At 42.9% G+C, this 23429-nt stretch overlaps 1 protein-coding gene and 1 long non-coding RNA gene across 9 annotated transcripts in view; one reads left to right on the top strand and one right to left on the bottom strand.

The window, feature by feature from the left end:
• LOC132345912 (uncharacterized) overlaps window positions 1–23429 on the bottom strand; it is an 89423-nt gene that overhangs the window by 5864 nt on the left and 60130 nt on the right. Inside the window, exon 4 of the long non-coding RNA XR_009495495.1 lies at window positions 1–19032. This exon is cut by the window's left edge and continues 5864 nt beyond it. This is a non-coding gene — a long non-coding RNA (uncharacterized lncRNA). The remainder of the gene's footprint in view (window positions 19033–23429) is intronic.
• SCRG1 (stimulator of chondrogenesis 1) overlaps window positions 1–23429 on the top strand; it is a 107570-nt gene that overhangs the window by 32079 nt on the left and 52062 nt on the right. For 2 of the 8 annotated variants that reach the window (XR_009495462.1, XR_009495461.1), the window contains exon 3: window positions 10095–23429. The exons of 2 other annotated variants lie outside the window; for them this stretch is intronic. The gene's annotated coding sequence lies outside the window, so the exon portion shown is untranslated. The remainder of the gene's footprint in view (window positions 1–10094) is intronic. 4 more of the 8 variants (XR_009495465.1, XR_009495464.1, XR_009495460.1 and 1 more) reach the window with 4 other exon arrangements.

Genomic DNA, 23429 nt, shown 5'->3' with positions numbered 1-23429 from the left:
AAATGAATTAGTTTTGAAACATCTAATTTTCAGAAATTATTGACTCATGAAGTTATGGGTTTTTTTTTTTTAAAAAGCTTTTTATCATAAAATATTCAAGCATGAAGAGAAATAGTAAAAAGTACAATGGACAGTCATAATCCCATACTTTTAATCCATAATTGTCATTATTTTGCCATCTTTGCTTCATCTGTGTTCTGTTGTTATTAGGCCATTTTAAAGTCAGTCACCCCCAAGCACTTCAGCATACATCCCCCCGAAATGAGAACATCCCCTTACATAATCCACTTAATAAGTTAATTCCCATACCTAGTCCATATTCAAATTGTAACCTGGGCTTTATAGAATTTTTTTTCCAATTTAGAATCCAATCAAAGAGCACATGTTGCAGTTGGTCTGTCTTCAGTTTCTTTTTATCCAAAATAGCACACACACACACCACTTTCCCATGCTCCTGACTTTTAGAAGAGGCCACGCCAGTTGTCTTTTAGAATGCCCTAATTCTGGGCTGTTTGGATTCTTTCTTCATGTGGTTTAACACATTACTTCATGTTCAATATGTCCTGTAGAGTCTCTATGAGGCTCAGGTTACACATTTGAAGAATACTCCACACACGCGAGCATGTGCCGCATCGTGCGTGACGCCAGCTGGGCACTAAGCCTGGCCGCCACACTATTACTGATGTCCGGTTTGACCCCTGAGTTAAGGTGATGATAGTCCCATCTCTCTCTATTTGTAAGGTGGGTTTTCTCTTTGTCAATTAGCAAATCATCAGTGGAGCCATGAAAATATCCAGTTCCCTAAAGTTAGTCTTTTTTTAAAGCATACCTCACTGTACTTTCTATTTTAATAAAGAATTATATTTGGTTTTTCAACACTTTCATTGAGTTGGTATATTCACTTAAAATTATGAAAACAAATCAATGTCTGCATTAAGCCAGTAGGTAATTATTCATTCTCTCCCTCCTGTCTTTGTCATTCTTGGCACCATTCTGGCTTTCAGTGGTCATGCATACCTGGGCTAGTACATTGGCCATCATTTGGTTCCCGGAGCTGAGTGTTATAGTTTCTTCATCCACTCTTGGTATTTTATGGTTGCTCCATGCCTGTGTTCAGACCTAGAGCAATGTAAACTGCTGTAGACCTGAATGACATATTGTCCTGAGTAATGAAATGAGATCCAGGCAGGACCCAGTGACCAAGAAGGTGGGCTTTCCTGAAGGTATACGATGGCTGCTGGACTCTGACCATCAGTGAATTGAGCCACACACTGGATTTGAAATGGAGGTCCCTCCAAGTGACTTCTTTTTTTTTTCTAACAAGGTCAAAAGACATGAATGAAAGCATAGCAGTAACCAAACATGGGGGTATGAAGCCTAATTAGGAATAGAAAATGATTTCTAAAATCTGTGTCTGTTCATTCTCTTTCTTCATTTGTTTTTGTTTCACTCTCATCTGTGATCCATTTGCCTTTCGTCATCTTCTACCATGGCTTCTGCAAGAATATCCATCTTGAAATGTCCAGCACGGCTCGCACCCACTTCAAACATTGTTTAAAATCTCATTTATTATTTTGTACTGCGGTCTCACTTAAAAGCCAGGTTACTGAAGCTGCAGAGCACATACCTTTAATTCCCAGGGTTAGAAGGAGAAAGAGAGAGCGTGGGAGGAGGGGATGAGCTAAAGCTGTGAGACGTTCCACAACAGACATGCCAGGAAAATAAGAAAAGTCAGAAGCCTTACAGGCAACTAAAATCTCTAGATGCAAGGAAACTGGGAAGTGCTCAAACCTGGGCTCAGTAGAGTATAGAAATGTGATGAAGACCAGGACTGGTATTTTTTTTTTTTCCCCAACAAGAGGTTAGTTACTTAAGGACCACATTCCCAGGATTAGAAGGATTTGCCCGAATAGCCAAGGGAACACTTATCTGCAGTTGAACTAGTGAAATGAAGATGCGGATTCTGTGCAAGCTGCCGGTTACAGGAGACTATATTTAGAACTTGAAATTGGCACTGGGAATAATCATATTAGATTGATATGAGCAGATGAAAGCTATATTAAGTAGGAATTATGTTTTGTAATTAGCTTAAATTTTCAGATACTAAAATCCAGGTGTTTGGGGGAGCCATTAGGGTTTAGCATTTCCTCTAAAGAAAAACAAACACAAGACCATGTGGGGACATCTCAGGCCAGGAACTTAATCATATTCATTCAGCTTGGTTCCTTCCTTCGTGCCCAAATAGAAAACAGGGACCTGCAGTAGAAAACTGGGCTTCTCTGGTGGCTCAGTAACAAAGAATCCACCTGCAATGCGGGAGATGTGGGTTCAGTTCCTGGGTCGGGAAGATCCCCTGGAGAAGGAAATGGCAACCCACTCCAACATTCTTGCCTGGGAAATCCCATGGACAGAGGAACCTAGTGGGCTATAGTCCATGGGGTTACAGAGAGTCAGAGACGACTTAGCGACTAAGCAAGAAATATATAACATTGCATTAGTTCTCAGGTGTACAGTAGAATGATTCAATATTTGTATATATTGCAAAATGCAATATATTGCAGAATAAGTTCAGTTAGCATCCATCAACATACACAGTTACAATTTTTAAAAATTTAACTATAGTTGATTTATAATATCGTGTTAATTCCAGGTATAAAACTTCAGCTTCTTTTCCACTACAGATTATAAGATACTGAATACAATTCCCTGTGCTGTACAGTAGGACCTCGTTTATCCATTCTGTATATAATAGTTTGCATCTGCTAACTCCAAACTCCCAGGTCATCCCCCTCCTCTCTCCTTGGCAACCACAAGTCTGTTCTCTGTGTCTTGTTGAGTCTGTCTCTGTTTCACAGATACGCTGATTTGTGTCGTATTTTAGATTCCACATATAAGCGGTATCACATGGTATTTGTCTTTCTCCTGTTGAGCTACTTAGTACGACAATCTCTAAGTCCATCTGTGTTACTGCAAATGACATTTCATTCTTTTTTGTCACTGAACAATATTCCATTGAATATTGGTCAAGATTATTGGTCTTCAATGACCAGTTCATTGAATATTGCTCAAGAAAAGCTATGAAAAACATAGACAGCATATTAAAAAGCAAACATTACTTTGCCGACAAAGGTCTGTCTAGTCAAAGCTATGGTTTTTTCAGTAGTCATGTATGGATGTGAGAGTTGGACTATAAAGAACGCTGAACACCAAAGAACTGAGGCTTTTGAACGGGTGTTGGAGAAGACTCTTGAGAGTCCCTTGGACTGCAAGGAAGATCAAACCAGTCAATCTTGAAGGAAATCAGTCCTTAATATTCATTGGAAGGACTGATGTTGAAGCTGAAACTCCAATACTTTGGCCACCTGATGCAAAGAACTGACTCATTGAAAAACACCCTAATGCTGGGAAAGATTGAAGGCAAGAGGAGAAGGGGACAACAGAGGATGAGATGGTTGAATGGCATCACTGACTCAATGGACATGAGTTTGAGCAAGCTCCGGGAGTTGGTGATGGACAGGGAAGCCTGGAGTGCTGCAGTCCATGGGATCGCAAAGAGTTGGACACGACTGAGCAACTGAACTGAACTGAACTGGGAACTGAATATTCCATTATATGTGTGTGTGTGTGTATTTGAATTATAGCTTTGTCTGGATATATGCCCAGGAGTGGGATTGCTGGATCATATAGTTTTAGGTTTTTGAGGACCTCCCTACTGTGCTCCATAGTGTCTGTACCAGTTTACATTCCCACCAACAGTGCAGAGGGTTCCTTTTTATCCACTCCCTTGAGCTACTTCACTTTCACTTTCACTTTCCAGCATTTATTGTTTGTAGACTTTTTAGTGATGGCTGTTCTGACCAGTGTGAGGTGGTACCTCATTGTGATTTTAATTTTCTTCTTTCTAATAATGAGCTATGTTGAGCTTCTTTTCATGTGCCTATTGACCAACTATATGTCTGCAATTAAATAATACTCAGATTAATATCATTTTCTTGTAAGGAAAAAAGGCAAAGCAAAAGATGCATTTCAATCAAGATGAAAAATTTTGGCTATACCTCCCCACAAACAAGAACACAAACAGGCAACCATCTAAGAGAAAATACATAAGAGTTGAATTGATAATTTTTTTTAATTTATAAAATAAAAATTTTAAAGTCACTGACAGCACCAGATGGAGTCACAGGTGAAGGAAGACCAGCCACATTATTCTGGAGCTTCCATGCAGGAGTCCTTGCCTGCAGAGTCCCTGCACCAAGACACTCTTTACCTCTGGGTCCTTGCTATGTGTGGTTTGCAGCAGTTTCCAAGAGAGGGCCTCCTCAGCCCAAGAGCTGGGGAGCCTGACAGGGGACTCAGAACTCTCACTCCTCTGGGAGAAGCTCTGCAATATAATTATTTTCATTTGTGGGTCACCACCCTGCAGGTTTGGGGTTGAATTATATTGCACAAGTGCCCCTCCTACCATTTCACTGTGGCTTTTTTTGTGTTTGGATGTAGAATCTTGGTTTGGTAGGCTCCAGGCGTTTCTGTTCATGGTTGTTCAGTAGCTAGCTGTGATTTTGGTGTTTTTGTGAGGGCATGTGAGCTCAAGTCCTACTTCACCATCTTTTCTCTACCTCCATTCTAAAACTAACATGATGTTGTATGTCAGTTATATCTGGGGAAAAAATTAAAAAATCAACTTTACTTCCTAATTTATGTATTTGGCTGCCTCACCTGCTGGGCAGGACATTAATTCCTGGCTGACAGGAGTGGGTTTCTCTCCTTTGGCATCTGAACACCCTGCATCTGGCACAGCACCTGGCACAAAATACATACTCAACTGAACATGTGTGCATGGTTGATAGATGATTTAATGAACTAGTTCAGTCCAGTTCAGTTCAGTCACTCAGTCATGTCTGACTCTGTGACCCCATGAATCGCAGCACACCAGGCCTCCCTGTCCATCACCAGCTCCCAGAGTCCACCCAAACTCATGTCCATCGAGTCGGTGATGCCATCCAGCCATCTCATCCTCTGGAAAAGACCCAGCATCAGGGTCTTTTCAAATGAGTCAGCTCTTCTCATCAGGTGGCTAAAGTATTGGAGTTTCAGCTTCAACATCAGTCCTTCCAATGAACTGATCTCCTTTAGGATGGACTGGTGAAGTAGTTAAATAGTGGCTAATATTTGTAGAATTGTTTTTGGTGAAACAATAGTTTTTCAGGGAACACTGAAAAGGCCAACTAATTTTCCCTTAAGATGGCTCATTGAATCTTCAAATGCTCTATAACTGTATACTTGAACTTATGTTGCAAGCATAATTTTTTAAAGTAAATCTATCAATACTCATTTAATCTTATAATTGAATCTCACTTGCTGTGATGGTTAATTTTATGTGTCAGCTTGACCGGACCAAGGAGTGCCAGACATTTGGCCAAATGTGGTTCTGGGTGTGTGTGTCTGTGAGCAGGGTTGAGAATGAGATTCACATTTGAGTCAGTAGATTGAGGAACACAGTTGGCCCTCCCTCATGTGGGTGAGCCTCAACCAACCAGCTGAAGGCCTGAGTGGAAGAAAAAAGTCTTGACACTCCTGTGAGTGAGAGAGAACTCTTCCTCTCTGACCGCCCTTGAGCTGCTATATCAGTTTTTTCTTGCTTTTGAACTAAAACCGAAACATCAGCTCTTTTGGGATGTCAGACCTGCCAGTTTTTAGACTGAGATCCTACCATCAACGTTTCTGGTTCTCAGGCCTTCAGATTTGGACAGGAACTGCATCAGTTCCCCTGGGTCCCCAGCTTCCTGCTGCAGATCTAATAACCTCAGCTTCCATGATGGTCTGAACCAGTTCTTTATAATAAACTTGTACGTACACACATGCATGCACGCACGTGTGTGTCCTGTTGGTTCTGCTTCTCTGGAGGACCCTGGCTAATACACAGGCAAAAGGAAATCTAGTTTTGTCAGGTTCAGCCATAAAGTATCACAAAACTTCACATAAAAATAATACTTCTAAAGTTAATGTACTGGAGCTGCAACTTGTAGAGGAAAGCATATACAGTAAAGATAAAATATCCATGAGCAGCCAAGCATTAGACATTAAATTTTATTTTTCTCTTTTCCTCCTTAAAAGAAAGATTCTTCCATGATAAACTCTCCATATAACAAATGAAAGCTTTTGTTGAAATTAAGGAAGAAGCAGGGAAGAAAAGGAAGAAGCAGAGGTAGTAAGAGGCAGTATGATTTCCACTTTCCAAAGTCATTTCCCACCCCCACCTCCAGGAGTTAGTGCCTCTCGTGAGCAGGGGCTTGCAGAAGCTACCAGGGTAACCAGGGCACTGCAGTAACCAGGCAAGTCAATCCAAAAACTGGTTTGCCTGATTTTTGTAAACTCTCAAATGGCCATGAAAACTTTTAAAATTGATGTTAAATACTCATTTGAGTATAAAATAGTGTCTTGTTGAGGGAGGGTTTGCTTAAGAAGAGACTGTTCCAGTTTTCATATTGAGCTGCCCTGTGGATGGGTGATTCTCATCCAGAATCCAGGTCAGGACGCATAACTACAATCAAGAAACCAAGAGGAGGGACTTCCCTGGCAGTCCACTGGTTTAGACACCATGCTTCCACTACAGCAGGCACAGGCTCAGTCCCTGGTCAGGGAGCTAGATCCCACATGGTGCATGCTGTGCCCAAAGAAGAAAAAAGAAGCCAAAAAGAGTCTAAAAGACTTTTTAAGCATCCAACCTAAAAGTGCAATGTTTTGTCCCAATGTACCCAATATTTATTAAGAACCTACTATGTGTTTGACATTATAGAGGCTGATTTTAATTCTTTGCCTTCTCATGAATTTGGAATTTATTCCCCTAAGTTCAATCAGCTGATTTCTTTTCTTTTTTTTTTTTAATTTCCTTTTCTAACTGAGTCTGTATTGCATTTCAAATCTCAGTATCCAGGACAACTAGACTTTAAAAACTTTGTGTGTAGTCAATATTATTTCATCACATGGGCCAAGTTGCGATGTTTCTTTTAATTTTCATAATATATATAACATCTTCAGCTTTTATTTCTTTGTAAATACTTAACCTTCAAAGGTTAAAAATCATCACAGTTTTGAAATTTGATTTTAATCTTACCCTTTGACCTTTGGGAGAAAATACATTTAAAATCTATTGCTCACAGAGGTTTTTATTTTTAATGCCATATTTCCTAGAGTCCACTGATACTTCATGAGATTTGTTCATTTTAGTCACGTTTTGGTATTGAACTATGGCTAACTTTAAAAGCTAGTAAGTAAAACTTCTTAATAAATGGTTAATAGGGTAGTTGTTTCTAAAAATTCACATAATGCTACAAAGTAACAATCAAGGTGCCAAATCCAGATAATTTGAACTATATTAAAAAGAAATAAAGACAAAAGTTATAGGGTTTCTTTAATGTTGTATAATGCAAAAACTCAGTAAGCAAATGTTCTTATGAACTACATTTAAAACAAAATGGTTTTCCCAGCACCACTTATTGAAGAGGCTATCTTTGCCCCATTGTGTATTCTTGCCTCCTTTGTCAAAAATAAGGTACTCATAGATGCGTGGATTTATCTCTGGGTTCTCTGTCTTGTTCCATTGGTCTATATTTCTGTTTTTGTGCCAGGACCATACTGTTTTAATGACTGTAGCTTTGTAGTATAGTGTGAAGTCAGGAAGGTTGATTCCTCCAGCTCCATTCTTCTTTCTCAAGACTGCTTTGGCTAGTCAGGGTCTTTTGTGCTTCCACATGGATTGTGAAATTTTTTGTTCTAGTTCTGTGAAAAATGCCATTGGTTATTTGATAGGCATCACATTAAATCTGTAGATTGTATTTGGTATTACAGTCATTTTCACAATATTGATTCTTCCTACCCAGGAACATAGACTATCTCTTCATCTGTTTATGTCATCTTTGATTTCTTTGATCAGTGTCTTGTAAGTTTCTGTATACAGGTCTTTTGTCTCTTTAGGTAGGTTTATTCCTAGATATTTTATTCTTCTTGTTGCAATGGTGAATGGTATTGATTCCTTAGTTTCTGTTTCTGATTTCTCATTGTTAGTATACAGGAATGCAAGTGATTTCTGTGTATTGACCTTGTATCCTGCAACTTGTATTGCTGAATTCACTGGTTAGCTCTAGTAATTTTCTGATAGTTTCTTTTGGGTTTTCTATGTAGAGTATCATGTTATCTACAAACAGTGAGAGTTTTACCTCTTCTTTTCCAATCTGGATCCCTTTTATTTCTTTTTCTTCTCTAATTGTTGAGCTAGGACTTCCAAAACTATGTTGAATAATAGTGGGGAGAGTGGACACCCTTGTCTTGTTCCTGATCTTAGAGGGAATGCTTTTAGTTTTTCACCACTGAGAATAATGTTTGCTGTAAGGTTCATATATGACCTTTACTATGTTGAGATAGGTTCCTTCTATGCCCATTTCTTGAAATGCTTTTATCATCAGTGGATGCTGAATTTTGTCAAAGGCTTTTTCTGTATCTATTGAGATAATCATATTGTTTTTATCAATAAGTGGTGCTGGGAAAACTGGACAGCTACATGCAAAAGAATGAAATTAGAACACTACCTAACACCATACACAGATAAACTCAAAGTGGATTTAAAAACCTAAATGTAAGACCAGAAAGTATAAAACTCTTAGAGGAAAGCATAGGCAGAACACTCGATGACATAAGTCAAAGCAAGGTCTTCTATGACCCACATCCTAGAGTAATGGAAATAAAAACAAAAATAAGTAAGTGGGACCTAATTAAACTTAAAGGCTTTTGCACAGCAAAGGGAAGTACAAACAAGGTGAAAAGACAAGCCTCAGAATGGGAGAAAACAGTAGCAAAGGAAACAACTGATAAAGAATTAATTTCCAAAATATGCAAGCAGCTCATACAACTCAATACCAGAAAAGCAAACAACCCAGTCAAAACGTGGGAAAGGGAGCTGAAGAGACAGTTCTCCAAAGAAGACATACAGATGGCTAACAAGCACAGGAAAAGATGCTCAACATCACTCATTATTAGAGAAATACAAATCAAAAATACAATGAGATACCACATCACACTAATCAGAGTGGCCATCATCAAAAAGTCTGCAAACAATAAATGCTGGAGACGTTATGGAGAAAAGGGAATGCTCTTGCATTGCTGGTGGGAATGTAAACTGATACAGCCACTAGGAAAGACAGTATGGAGATTCCTTAAAAAGCTAGGAATAAAACCACCATATGAACCAGCAATCCCCTCCTAGGCATATAACCTGAGGAAACCAAAATTGAAAAAGACACATGTACCCCAATGTTCATTACAGCACTGTTTACAATAGCTAGAACATGGAAGCAACCTAGCCGTCCATTAACAGATGAATGGATAAAGAGCTATGGTAAATTTGTACAGTGGAATACTACTTAGCCATAAAGAAGGAACACATTTGAATCCATTCTAATGAGGTGGATGAACCTAGAGCCTATTATACAGAGTGAAGTTAAGTCAGAGAAATATAAATATCATATACTGACATATATATGGAATCTAAAAAGATGGCACTGATGAATTTATTTTCAGGGCAGCAAAGGAGAAACAGACCTCGAGAACAGACCAATGGACATGGGGGGAGGAGAGGAGGGGGAAGGGGAGATGTATGGAGAGAGTAACATAGAAATTTACCGCACCATATGTAAAACAGCCTGTGGGAATTTGCTGTATGACTCAGGGAACTCAGGGCTCTGTGACAGGCTGAAGGGTGGGTGGGGAGGGAGACAGGAGGGAGGGAACCTGGGTGTGCCTATGGCTGATTCTTGTTGAAGTATGACAAAAAACCACCAAATTCTGTAAAGCAGTTATCCTTCAATTAAAAAAATTAAAATTCAAAGGCAAATTCGGAATGGTAAAGGCTGGAATGGCTCTATGAACTGTGAGATGTCAGGATGATGACAAGGATAAAATAAATGTCAGGAACTTCTCAAAAAAAAAAAAAAAGGTAAGTGATCCAGTTTGGATCTTTGTTATTTAACAGTTAGCTTTGGTTGAAAGGTAATTTGTATTTTTTTGTTGTTGTTGTCTTTGCTTGCTTCTTTTTTCTACAGTCTTTACCATCACTTGCTTAGCAACCAGTCTACCTGACACATTAACATGATTTAAACACCAAATCGCCTGTGAGTTGATGTCGGTCATTTAGACTGTGAATGCCAAGTGGGAAAGACGGATCAGACCCATTCATCTTGCACCTCACGTCCCTATGACCAGCATGGTGGAATGCTTATACACTGGAGACACTCAGTTAAAAGCCTTTTAACTTCTACTATAGACAGAGTGCCTGATGAACTATGGACGGAAGTTCATGACACTGTATAGGAGACAGGGATCAAGACCATCCCCAGGGAAAAGCAATGCAAAAAGGCAAAATGGCTGTCTGAGGAGGCCTTACAAATAGCTGTGAAAAGAAGAGAAGTGAAAAGCAAAGGAGAAAAGGAAAGATATACCCATTTGAATGCAGAGTTCCAAAGAATAGCAAGGAGAGATAAGAAAGCCTTCTTCAGCAATCAATGCAAAGAAATAGAGGAAAACAATAGGACGGGAAAGACTAGACATCTCTTCAAGAAAATCAGAGATACCAAGGGAACATTTCATGCAAAGATGGGCTCAATAAAGGACAGAAATGGTATGGACCTAACAGAAGCAGAAGATGTTAAGAAGAGGTGGCAAGAATACACAGAAGAACTATACAGAAAAGATCTTCACAACCCAGATAATCACGATGGTGTGATCACTCACCTAGAGCCAGACATACTGGAATGTGAAGTCAAGTGGGCCTTAGGAAGCATGACTAGGAACAAAGCTAGTGGAGGTGATGGAATTCCAGTTGAGCTATTTCAAAACCTCAAAGATGATGCTGTGAAAGTGCTGCACTCAATATGCCAGCAAATTTGGAATACTCAGCAGTGGCCAGAGGACTGGAAAAGGTCAGTTTTCATTCCAATCCCAAAGGCAATGCCAAAGAATGCTCAAACTACTGCACAATTGCAGTTATCTCACATGCTAGTATAGTAATGCTCAAAATTCTCCAAGCCAGGCTTCAGCAATATGTGAACTGTGAATTTCAAGCTGGATTTAGAAAAGGCAGAGGAACCAGAGATCAGATTGCCAACATCTGCTGGATCATTGAAAAAGCAAGATAGTTCCAGAAAAACATCTATTTCTGCTTTATTGACTATGCCAAAGCCTTAGACTATGTGAATCACAATAAATTGTGGAAAATTCTGAAAGAGATGGGAATTCCAGACCACCTGACCTGCCTCTTGAGAAATCTGTATGCAGGTCAGGAAGCAACAGTTAGAACTGGACATGGAACAACAGACTGATTCCAAATAGGGAAAGGAATACGTCAAGGCTGTATATTGTCACCCTGCTTATTTAACTTAAATGCAGAGTACATCATGAGAAATGCTGGGCTGGATGAAGCACAAACTGGAATCAAGATTGCCAGGAGAAATATCAATAAGATATGCACATGATACCACCCTTATGACAGATAGTGAAGAAGAACTAAAAAGCCTCTTCATGAAAGTGAAAGAGGAGAATGAAAAAGTTGGCTTAAAGCTCAACATTCAGAAAACTAAGATCAGATCAGATCAGTCACTCAGTCATATCCAACTCTTTGCGACTGCATGAATTGCAGCATGCCAGGCCTCCTTGTCCATCACCAACTCCCGGAGTTCACTGAGACTCATGTCCATCGAGTCAGTGATGCCATCCAGCCATCTCATCCTCTGTCGTCCCCTTCTCCTCCTGCCCCCAATCCCTCCCAGCATCAGAGTCTTTTCCAATGAGTAAACTCTTCGCATGAGGTGGCCAAAGTACTGGAGTTTCAGCTTCAGCATCATTCCTTCCAAGGAAATCCCAGGGCTGATCTCCTTCAGAATGGACTGGTTGGATCTCCTTGCAGTCCAAGGGACTCTCAAGAGTCTTCTCCAACACCACAGTTCAAAAGCATCAATTCTTTGGCGCTTAGCCGTCTTCACAGTCCAACTCTCACATCCATACATGACCACAGGAAAAACCATAGCCTTGACTAGACGAAACTTTGTTGACAAAGTAATGTCTCTGCTTTTGAATATGCTATCTAGGTTGCTCATAACTTTCCTTCCAAGGAGTAAGTGTCTTTTAATTTCATGGCTGCAGTCACCATCTGTAGTGATTTTGGAGCCCAGAAAAATAAAGTCTGACACTGTTTCCACTGTTTCCCCATCTATTTCCCATGAAGTGGTGGGACCGGATGCCATGATCTTCATTTTCTGAATGTTGAGCTTTAAGCCAACTTTTTCACTCTGGTAAATATATATTATGGTGCTTACCAATGATAAACAGATTAGAGAGACAGAAAGGGGAAAAAGAAAGGAAATGGACAGATCACTAATATGAACTGTAACCCTGTTCCTAACTCTTCCTTGCTTCTCCATGTGGGCTGGGCCAGATGCTCACCCTCCCGAAGAAGGTAAGACCTCTGGAAATGCTGTCTCTCATGTGCTAGAGAGACATGTGTGCAGGCACAGAGCCTTGGCAGCTACAAGGCAGCATAAGCAACAACATATGCCTCTTACAGAGTCCATTGCCATGTGTAGACAGTCAGGCTGCAGGAGCGAGCCTCCCCCTGGGTTGGAGGGCAGCTCTTCCCTACCTACACCCAGAAGGCCAGACTCCACGAGCCCCACCCCACCTTCCCCGCCTCTCCTTCCTGCAGGCTGCTTTGTTGGTGTCTGATGCTGACAGAGAAATTCGCAGGTAAGAATTTATTATTCACTCATTTATTCAGCATTTTCCCTCCAGTGAGAAGAGAACTGCTCATATCCAAAAATATCTAATCCCAATAGGGAGTTTGTGTCCTATCAAAGCAAAATCCTCAATACATGAAATCTGAGATCTCGCCCATTTAATGAATTCCTTATAATTTTTAAATAGCATATATTATTTTAATGCTTTACCCAGTTGGAAAGTTACTGAGGGATAAATTGGCAGCACCTCTGTTTTCTTTTGAGAAAACAAATTCATAAAAATAAAGGGTTCAACATTTATTTTGTGTTATTATTTTGGCAGCTTTCTTTTTATGACCAAATTCTGAGTCGTCTTATGTTGTCTGAATTCTAAAAAGATTCAATTGATCACAGAAAAATTTTCTTAAAGATTTGCTTTGCCATTTTTTTCTCTGGCTAATCCCTGGGTGGTTTTATGCAGTACTTACTATTTAAAGGACCTAATTTATTTTTTATGGCCCATCACTAATATCCAAGATAGTATCCAATTCCTTAATTCTGAACTCTGCCTTGAGTGACAGCCAAACTAAACGAAATGAAAATATCTTGGGCAGTCTTTGTTTACATACGGTGGCAGAATTAACTCTAAGTTACACGGATCACTGCACTGGGGATACTCCGAGTCGCTGCTCTGTATGTGCCTGCCAGAAGCCTTCTACTCCCAACACTTCAGGTAAAACAAGACATTGTGAGCACCTGCTCTGAGCAAAACATGGTGCCGGCAATACACAGGTGGGTCAGGCTCAGTGCCTGATTTGACGGGCCTGGTTGGAATAGGGTCTTGACCTGTGCTGTCCCTGCTTACTCTGTCTCTGGGGGCACAGAGTTCTCGCTCTTGCTGTTTTCAGGAGACAGACTCCTATTCTTGTCCAGTACATCTATTAAATGTTTATCTTCGTAGGTCTGTCTGTGTTGCTGCAGATGGCAAAATTTCATTCTTTTTGATGTCTGAGTTATTTTCTATTGTACGTATATATGTATCACATCTTCTTTATCCATTCATTTGTTGATGGACATTTAGGTTGCTTCCATATCTTGGCTATTGTGAATAGTGCTGCCCTTTCGAATTAAGAGTTTTGTTTAGATATATGCCCAGGAGTGGGATTGCTGGATCATACAGAGTTTTAAGGACCTCCACACTGTTCTCCCAGAGAAGGCAATGGCACCCCACTCCAGTACTCTTGCCTGGAAAATCCCATGGACAGAGGAGCCTGGTGGGCTGCGGTCCATGGGGTCACTAGAGTCGGACACGACTGAGCGACTTCACTTTCACTTTTCACTCTCATGCATTGGAGAAGGAAATGGCAACCCACTCCAGTGTTCTTGCCTGGAGAATCCCAGGGATGGGGGAGCCTGGTGGGCTGCCATCTATGGGGTTGCACAGAGTCCGACACAACTGAAGCAACTTAGCAGCAGCAGCAGCAGCATACTGTTCTCCATAGTGGCTGTACCAATTGACATTTCTACCAACAGTGTAGAGGGGTCGGTCCCTTTTCTTTGAATTTACTGTTAATGTGCATATAGTACAATTCATTTTGTGTGTGTACATTTCTGTACACTTTGAGAGATGCACAGAGTCATAGATGCACCACCATGAGGACCCAGAAGCAACCACTCCATCCCAGAGAAAGCTCCCGCTTTCTCTGCCCTTTGTCGTCAGCTCCCTCCTTCCCACCGACCCCTAGCAACTGCCTCCTGTTCTCTGTTACTGTTGTTTTATCTGCAAAGTTTGTGTTTATCAGTGGGTTTCAGAAGGGAAGCATCCACTTTCAAGTCATGCTTTGTGTCGTTAGTGTGCTGGGCTCTCCACAGTCAGGGTCGTTCTCTGATGTCTGTCAGTTGGAAAGGGGAGAGCCATGGAATACTCTAAGGACCTTTTAAGTGTCAGTCTCCTTCTTCTGGATTATGTAAGAGTGTCAGTGGGAGAGATGCGAGGGCACCAGGTGGCTGTCCATGTCTGGCTGGAGCTCAGAGAATGGCTCTGGGAGCAGGGCTATCGCCCTCACACAGAGCATTGTCTGGATACCCACCCATGTGCTTGGCACATAGCACACACTATGGAAAGGTTTTCATCAGTGAGGGATAAGGGGGAGGAGTTTGTGGGCCTATTGGCCTAAAATATGTAGGGAGCATTGACTTACATCATTGAAATAATCATTGATCACTATTGATTTTTTAAATAATTCCATTTTTACAAAGCCTTAGTTCCATTTGGGTTCAATTATTTGGGGAGAAATCTCATCTCCCACCTTCTTGTAATTAAAAAACATGTTCTTTTTAGATGATTTCAAAATGTTCTTCTCCAACTCCCAAGCTTGCTGGCTTGGCTGACTTGATGTGACTCCGCATCACTGGAATAGAAGAACATGTGTGGCTTTGGGAATTCAGGTGAAGTGGAACTGGGAGCAGATTAAGGCAGCATAGAGACACTGAACCTTGGAGGACCATTTTAACAGGAGTGTTTTAATGCTAATACTTAGCTCCAGCTGGGAGGGGTTACAAGAATTATAGGCAAATGTCCAAGTTATCGTTATGAAATTGTTGGCAGGGTTCTCCCAAAATAATCCAAGGCAAAAAAATTCTGGCCTTTGGTGACTAACAGTTTTTGTCAACAAATTCGAGTTTTTCCAGCTTCCTCTCAGTCACGTGAACCCAAAAGGCAACAGCTGGTAGGTCATGGGTCAACTGCTGTGCACCTGTGCTGGCTTGTCTCCTGGGTGGATTCACTGATTTTTAATCTGTAGAGACTTGAGTAGTCAATTAGGTTAAATTCTAGTGATTCTTTTGCATAATACAATAATGCCTAGATTCTAGACCAATGCCAAAAACTGGGTCATGTGATTCTTTAGTAGAACAGGAAAATACCTTTTGTCAGTAGCCTGTTTACTCACATCCAAATAAAGAACAGACTACATTAACTTGATAAATTATAATTAAGAAAAAAATTTTAAAGCATTGTTTCAATTCATTGCATATTCCATGAGAAATTTTTTGTTAGTCCACATGATCCAGAAAATTCCCAGCTTCCTGGAATTGTAGATACATATGTGTATAGATACTACCCTTCTGTAGTATTAATATCAGGCCCACATTTGGAAGAGGGGGACAACTCATAGCTGATAATAGTTCAGAAAGTAGAGAAACTAGTTTATAGGCTCAGTTCATTTTTCCTACTGTGGACATTCATGGTTAAGGGGGCTACATCAGGTCTGTGAGTCAAATAGAATACTGGCATTTCCTTAAAATCTTAGATAAAGTAAAAGAACATCATATTTCAGAATTATACATCTTAAGTCTGTCATAGCCCTCAAATTGATGTTCATTTTTCCCAGTTCACAGTGTACAGTTCCATTCACAATATAGAGTTCACTGCGTTTTTATAGTTTTGCATGTTAATCCCATTATTTTGTCACATATTACAGAGTTGAATGCTAAAGCATCATTAGACCAAGCACTTATCTCAGGTGCCTGGGACAGGGCTGAGTTAAGCCTTTGCGCTGTTCCATGTCTGTGTCAGGCATTTACCAGGCCTGCCTTGTTGTTTTTTCCGTCTTCTTTACCTTCTGAGCCACCAGGGAAGCCTGCCCTAAGTGAATGTCTTGTACCAAAACTCAAATTGCCTTCTGATTGGAATCTGAGTCTCTCCTCACACCAACACAGTGTTGGGTCCCAAATTGTATACCGTTACAGTCCTAATTTTTCCATTTGACTACATCTGTCTAGGTGGATCTTCCCTGTAACTCAGATGGTAAAGAATCTGCCTACAATGCAGGAGACCTGGGTTCGATCCCTGGGTCAGGAAGATGCTCTGGAGAAGGGAATGGCAATCCACTCCAGTATTCTTGCCTGCAGAATCCCATGGACAGAGGAGCCTGGCAGGCTACAGTTCGTGGGGTCCCAAAGAGTCGGACACAACTGAGCAGCTAACACTGCTACACTGCACTGCTCTAGGTGGAAGATGATGGAAAAATCTTGGGAAACTCCTAATGAAAAGCCTTGGAGGTTTGTACTCTCTGCACACTGAACAACTGCTTGCTGGGAATTGTTCCTTGGATTCCCTTCCTGGGATAGAATGTAACATATTCCAGCTGGCACTGTTCAAGGCAAGAAAATAGATCATGATTAAGTTGATGAATGACTCCGAACCTCTCACTGCTTCTTGGGAATTCTCCCTTTGAGCACACTGCCTAGGACAAGTCTATGTACCAAGTAAAGAATTTGTTCCATTTGACCGCAAGTGTAGTGTGTTCTCAGGGAAGGCGATGGCACCCCACTCCAGTACTCTTGCCTGGAAAATCCCATGGATGGAGGAGCCTGGTAGGCTGCAGTCCATGGGGTCGAGAAGAGTCGGACACGACTGAGCGACTTCACTTTCACTTTTCACTTTCATGCATTGGAGAAGGAAATGGCAACCCACTCCAGTGTTCTTGCCTGGAGAATCCCAGGGACGGGGGAGCCTGGTGGGCTGCCGTCTCTGGGGTCGCACAGAGTCGGACACGACTGAAGTGACTTAGCAGTAGCAGCAGTAATGTATTCTGCAGTGTACAAGGTTTTCTCCTCCTCCTGCTTCCTCTTCTCTTTTTAACCTGTCTCCCCACAACCTCTTTTTTTTTTTTTTAAACTTCAGATTGGCCATTTCCTCCATAAATGTTCTTTATGCCAGCCAGATATGGGCCTGGCTAAGGTAGCAAGCACCAAGTCTCCCCTATAGCTGATTTTCCGGTGCGCAAAGGAAGATGTGAGGAAAAGAAAAGGACACCCTACACATCTGGGAAGACAGAACACTTGCCCCACACACAGAAGACAAGGTCAGGACAGTACATGTATTGTCTGTGTCAAGCACCACTGACACCACACACACACACACACACACACACACCCCACAATCTTGGACTAAGCCTTTGCTGTCTGGTATGGAAGCCGCAACCTTCATATAGTTATTGAACCCCTGAATGTGACTTGTCTGAATTGAGACTCACCGTAGGTATAAAATGCATGCACACTAGGAAGACTAGCATAAAATGTGAACTTTTTCCCAAATAATTTTATATTGACTGCATACTAAACTGATCACATTTTCAGTATATTGGGTTAAATAAAATATAATGTTAAAATTAATTTAACCTATTTTTCATATTGCTACTAAAAAAACATTTATGGGCTTCCCCAATGGCTCAGCAGGTAAAGAATCTGCCTGCCAATGCAGGAGACACGGGTTTGATCCCAGGAACATCCCCTAGAGGAGGAAATGGCAACCCACTCCAGTATTCTTGCCTGGGAAATCCTGTGGACAGAGGAACTTGGTGGGCTACAGTCCATGTGGTCACAAAAGAGTCAGTCACGACTCAGCAACTACATACTAAAACATTTAAAACTCCATACATGACTTGCATTTTACTTCCATAGGACAAGTGGAGCACTAAACAGTTGCTTACCTGCTTTTGTTTCCCTGACTGGACTCACTTGTACGCTTTTAAACTTCCCCAAAACAGGGTCAGCTCGGCTGTACTCCCCTGCTACACCCCAGCCCCTAACAACCTATTAGGAGCACTTTCAGCTCTGAGCTCAGGTCACCTCAGTGAGTCCTGCCATCCCGAGGGCTGTGAGGGTTCCTGAAATTCTCGTTCCCCTGAGGGAATCCAGGGGCATCCAGTCCCAGACCAGCAGTGGTCTGTCCCTGGTGGGCCCTCATGCCCTGCCAGGGAACCCTCGCATCCAGGGCAACCCATGGCCCCCGAACTGAGAAACACAGACCTTATACAGGAGATACGCTTTCACTCAGGGCACAAGAATTCCTTCAGGGAGACGAGAGGATGCTGAGGGGCAGGACAGAGGGCCGACAGGACATACGGGATGAGCAGAACCTGACTCCATCTGTCCACGGAGAGTAAGTGTAACTTCCACATACTCCTCAGGACACGGGCAGGTTTGTGAAGCATCGGCCCCATCTGCACACCAGCATGTGGGGCGGAGCCTCTCCTGGCTCGAGGTCCAGCCTCGCCCCTCCCTCCCCCAAGCCCCCAGAGCTCTGCCCACTCACAAGAGGCCGGGGAGTGTCTGGTGCTTCTTTCCTGGTGACCCGCTCCATGTGTACTGTGTCACATTGGTCTTTGTTCCCCACGGCCTCTCCTCTGTCTGTCATGTTGCAGGCAGAGACGCTGACACGGGTGTTCTGGATGGACTGTCTTCACAAGGGTTCCTCACAGTGGATGGCCTGGAAGTACAGAGATGGAGTTTCCTTCTGCAGAAGGCCAGCAGTCTCCCTTCCCACCAGACAACCCTTGCCTTCCTTGAGCTCACAGTGCCTTTCCTGTAATGTCAGCTGCTGCTGTGCAGCTGTCACCCTATGGGGACTGAGGCTGGGAGCTGCCACAAGGAAAGACTGGCACTCAGACTGTTGCTGTAACTAAGCCTTTATCTCTGACCCAGGGCCCTGTGTCTCCTGCCAGCACTGAGAACACTGGCATGCTGGCTCCTCACTCACAAGTAGGGGGAATCTCAGACATTCCACAGTTCTCAACAGGACCTGAATGCTGGAAATCTAAATGCACGTGGGCAAGGAGCAAGTGTGGGAGCCTAGGGAACAAGGTGAAGGGAATGGGTTCCAGAATCCAGCTGTGGTATGTAGACTCCTAATTGCCATTAAATGTTTGTTCTCACTTTTTTTCTTTGTAAAAATAATCCTATCGTTTTAGCTGAGAACATTATGGCTAGCTAAAATCATACATTTCTGTCTGTTTTGTAGCCAGACCTGGCAAATCACGGAGTTCTAGCTGAGGAGACATAAGTGGAAGTGGAAGAGAGTGTTCCTTCATTCTTGCTCCCTTTTTCTTTTTGCTCCCTGGACTGCAGATACAATTGTTGGCACTCCAGCAGCCATACTGGGCCATGAGGTGAATTTGAAAATAGAATTCATGCATAGTGAGTAACAAGATAGGAGGAGCAGAAGCCCTTGACACCAGGAAGCCACCAAACCATCCATGACCATCCTGACCTCTTTTCATGAGAGAAAAATAAACTATTTTCTTTAAACCAGTGCTGTTTTGGATCTTCTAGCAATCTAATCCTAACTAATACACAAACAATTTTCAGTAAGAGTAGAGTATATTATAAATCACATTTCCTAGGAAAGGTGCCATCCTATGTCTGTTTGACAGTTAAAACGTTGAAAAGTGAGGGCAACAATTAAATCACGTGCATGTCTCCATGCAACCCAAGAGCAAACCCATTTTAAACAATTGAATTCAGTTCTATTTTATGAAGAACTTACTCTTACACATGTGAATAGCATGTCTTAGCAATACTTACCTCAACCTACTTAGGAGTGGCTTGTTTCAAATATTTTCTAACACTTTGAACATAGACATTTTATCACCTTAAAAAAGATTTCTTAGGTACTTTGAAAATGTTTCATAACACTGCATGCTGCCAGCACTGCCCAATTCAGGCTGGGCCTGTCAGCCAAGCTTGGCATCCATCCTGTTGTACCCCAGTCAGCCCTGATTTTAATTTCTCGGGCCAACCCCACCAGCACCACACCCTAGGGCCTTGCCTCCAGGTGACCACTGCTGCCGTCGGCTGCCTTGTGCAGAAGTGTGGTCCTCAATAAACCCTTGCGAAGGATGTGGAGAAGGAGCAGGGCGGAGCAGCGCTAAGAGCACGCGTGTTCTAGAGTCTACCCCGGTCTCCGGGGTCCTAGCCGCGCTGCCGTCAGGAATGCGTGGGCATTCTGTCTCCATGCCCTCACCTGACAGAGAAGGAATGAAACACGGGCTTTGAGGTTTGACTGAGTAATTCATGAGGAAGAGCTCTGTAACTAGAAGGGCCGGATCGTGTCACAAGCTGTGAAGTTGGGATTCCTGACAGAAATCCAATGGGAAAAAGGAAGCCAAGGGCTCAGCCTACTGGGCATAGATTGATTTTATAGGGGTGTCAGCCTCTATTACCAGTGACTTCCTGGGGGTCTATCAACCCAAACCTACTAGGATCTTCCTTGGAGAAAGAGAATCTCAGAGGAACTATTTCCTTCTCAAACACCATGAGGAGAACTTAAATGTTTTCCCGGAGTTCCTGGTCAGGACTTTAGAGAGAAGACCAGGGTTCTGACACAGGGCTGCCAACGTCACACACAGGGGCTCCCTGATTCGGGCTGACTCGCCAACCCACTCACCCCTGGTAGGTGGCTTCAGTTTACATCCCATCTTTGCTGTTCACTCTCACGTGAGCCTGCTTCCATAACCAAACTTCAGTTTCCTCATCTACAAAATGAGAATACCAAAACATACTAGATGCTTGTTACCCTCAATCCCATTCCTCCTAGTTTGTCAAAAAAAAGAATATCTACAAGATCAGAGACCACTGGTTCATGTGCTGGAGACTTGGGGACTGGGTCTCACTTCCAGCATCCTCGCAGGGCCAGGAAGAGATGAAAGCTGATTTAGAGATGTGCCCTGGAGAAACAGCTTCAAACATTGTGTAGGATGGGACTCTTGGATGACCTCAAACCAAAGAGACAGGATTGTGAGGTAGACAAAGTCTGTTTTTAGTTCCTTTGTCTCCTAATTCCAGGGCCCTTCTCCCTCCTGAGAAGGTGTCCCTTCTTGGACACCAAGGGACTTGGTGTCCCTTGGCTGCTCGTGGAGGCACTGGATTGTCTTCCCCTCCTGCAGAAGCCCAGTGGGCAGGGTAGGTCTCAGCCCCAACCGTCTCATCTCACCCATCCTCATCACAACTTCCTTATGCCCAAAGCTACCCTCAGTTCAGATGCTTCTCGAGGAAGTTAAGGAGCTAGTAAGCTTCTTGGACTTCCCCTGTTCAAGATAGTTTGCAGTTCCTCCTGTAGGAGATTTTAAGGCTAAGGCACCACCAAGAAGCCCTTTTCCTATCTTTCCTAATCCCATCTTGAACCCACATGTGAGAAGATTTTGATTTGCCAAAGAGGCGAAGTAAAAAGCAGCCACTCAGTGCTTGCCATTGGCTGAAGCCACCAGCACTGCCTGAGCCTCACTTGAGCTCTGTCGGTGGCTTGTGAACCTGTTACTAGGTTTCTGAGATTAGCCTTCAGGAATTTCTAACTTAAAAAAAAAGGATTTTGAAAATAGGCTGGTATGGTACCGTTTTTTTAAGGCTATAAACTATGTAAGGGTCCACTTAGCCTACCAACAGGAGAGGCAGATCTTAGCCCAAAGCACTGCCTCTGCATTCCCTGGTCTAAGACAGGAGATGTTGAGAAAGCAGGGGAAGTCCTTTCAGCCCTAAAGGTTGGGAACAAATCAGTGCTGAAGTGGCAAAATAAAACCACCCATCAAGAAAGCTGCCAAAGGACCCAGCCCACCTCAAAGGCCTCTCCCCCCACCCCCTGAAAACAGTGTAGCAAGAAAGCTGGCCCCCGCCTGCCTGCCCAGCATGGGCACACGGGACAGCAAGCAGCCAGGTAGGAGGGGAAATCCCTGGTCACAGGACCCAGGGAAAGATGCTCAAGAGTGGAGACATTTGTGGGCCATTGGAGCCAAGGGGATGATGCCAGGGTTGCTGGGTCGCTGCAGATGGAGTCCTGATGCTCTGTGACAAGCTGAGCTGACTGCTGGGAGGCCCCCCACAGAGACCCCACACAAGCTTTCCATGCCCCATCCCACACCCCGCCCCACAAAAAGCCCTTATCGTCTGTCACCTGGGTATTTTCAGCCACACTTGGCTACAGGGAGGAACACACAGTATCATCCTTGACTACAAAGGACATCAGGGCCAGAACTCAGGCCTTTGAGCTTGAAGATAGCCTTGTTAGCTACTGTGGAGGCCAGATCCTCTATTGTCAGTAGAGCTTCTCAAGTTATTTATACCTGCGGTGACTCACATGACATCACACACCCCCACCCCCATGCTCCTGCTTTTGGCTGCTTCCCTGTGACACCTCAGAGTGAAAGTGAGCCTGTTGTGCACAGTGGCACTTCCAGCATTGGCTGGATGACCACTGTGGGATTGAAGCCTTGCATTCTGGCAGCCTCTCCACCTCAGCCCATCTCTAATTCCCTGGGGAACTGAATCCATGGCACAGAACACTATCTCATCCTTTATTATGGAAACTCTGAAAGCCTCCCAATAGGATAAATCACTCCATGAGACTCCTTCAACACCCAGGCTCGACCATGCCCGCAAAGAGTCTTGAAGAACCTGCACAAGGAGTCTGTTGTAAGCATGTACAAATAGATGACACAATTCCAAGGCTTACACCCTCCGCCAAGTTAAACTGCTGCAGAGCAGCTGTGCAGATGTGAAGTGATGCCTGGCACCTCCGGAGATCCATAAATCAGCCCCGGCGCACTTTCATCCAATTAGAAGAGTCTTAGAAGAAAAATCCACAAATTAAGATGTGTCTAAAACATGGAATGACATCGCCCTCCCTCTCCAAATGCAAAAATAAATACTAATAAGTCTTCATTTTGCTGGGGCTTCTTTTCAAGGGACATGAGTTTTCCAGCACCTGAATCCTGGCAGAAAACCTCGTTCTGAAGAGAGTCGCATCGGGCAGGTTGGTTTATCTTTCTGTACGTTGCAGGCAAAAGAGAGATGATTCAACCTGAGAGGCAGCTGTTCTTCAAAAGGAGTTAACGG

This window comes from Bos taurus, chromosome 8 (genome assembly GCF_002263795.3).
Source record: "Bos taurus isolate L1 Dominette 01449 registration number 42190680 breed Hereford chromosome 8, ARS-UCD2.0, whole genome shotgun sequence".
Classification (NCBI taxonomy): Eukaryota; Metazoa; Chordata; class Mammalia; order Artiodactyla; family Bovidae; genus Bos; species Bos taurus.
This window is presented reverse-complemented; position numbering and strand designations above follow the sequence as displayed.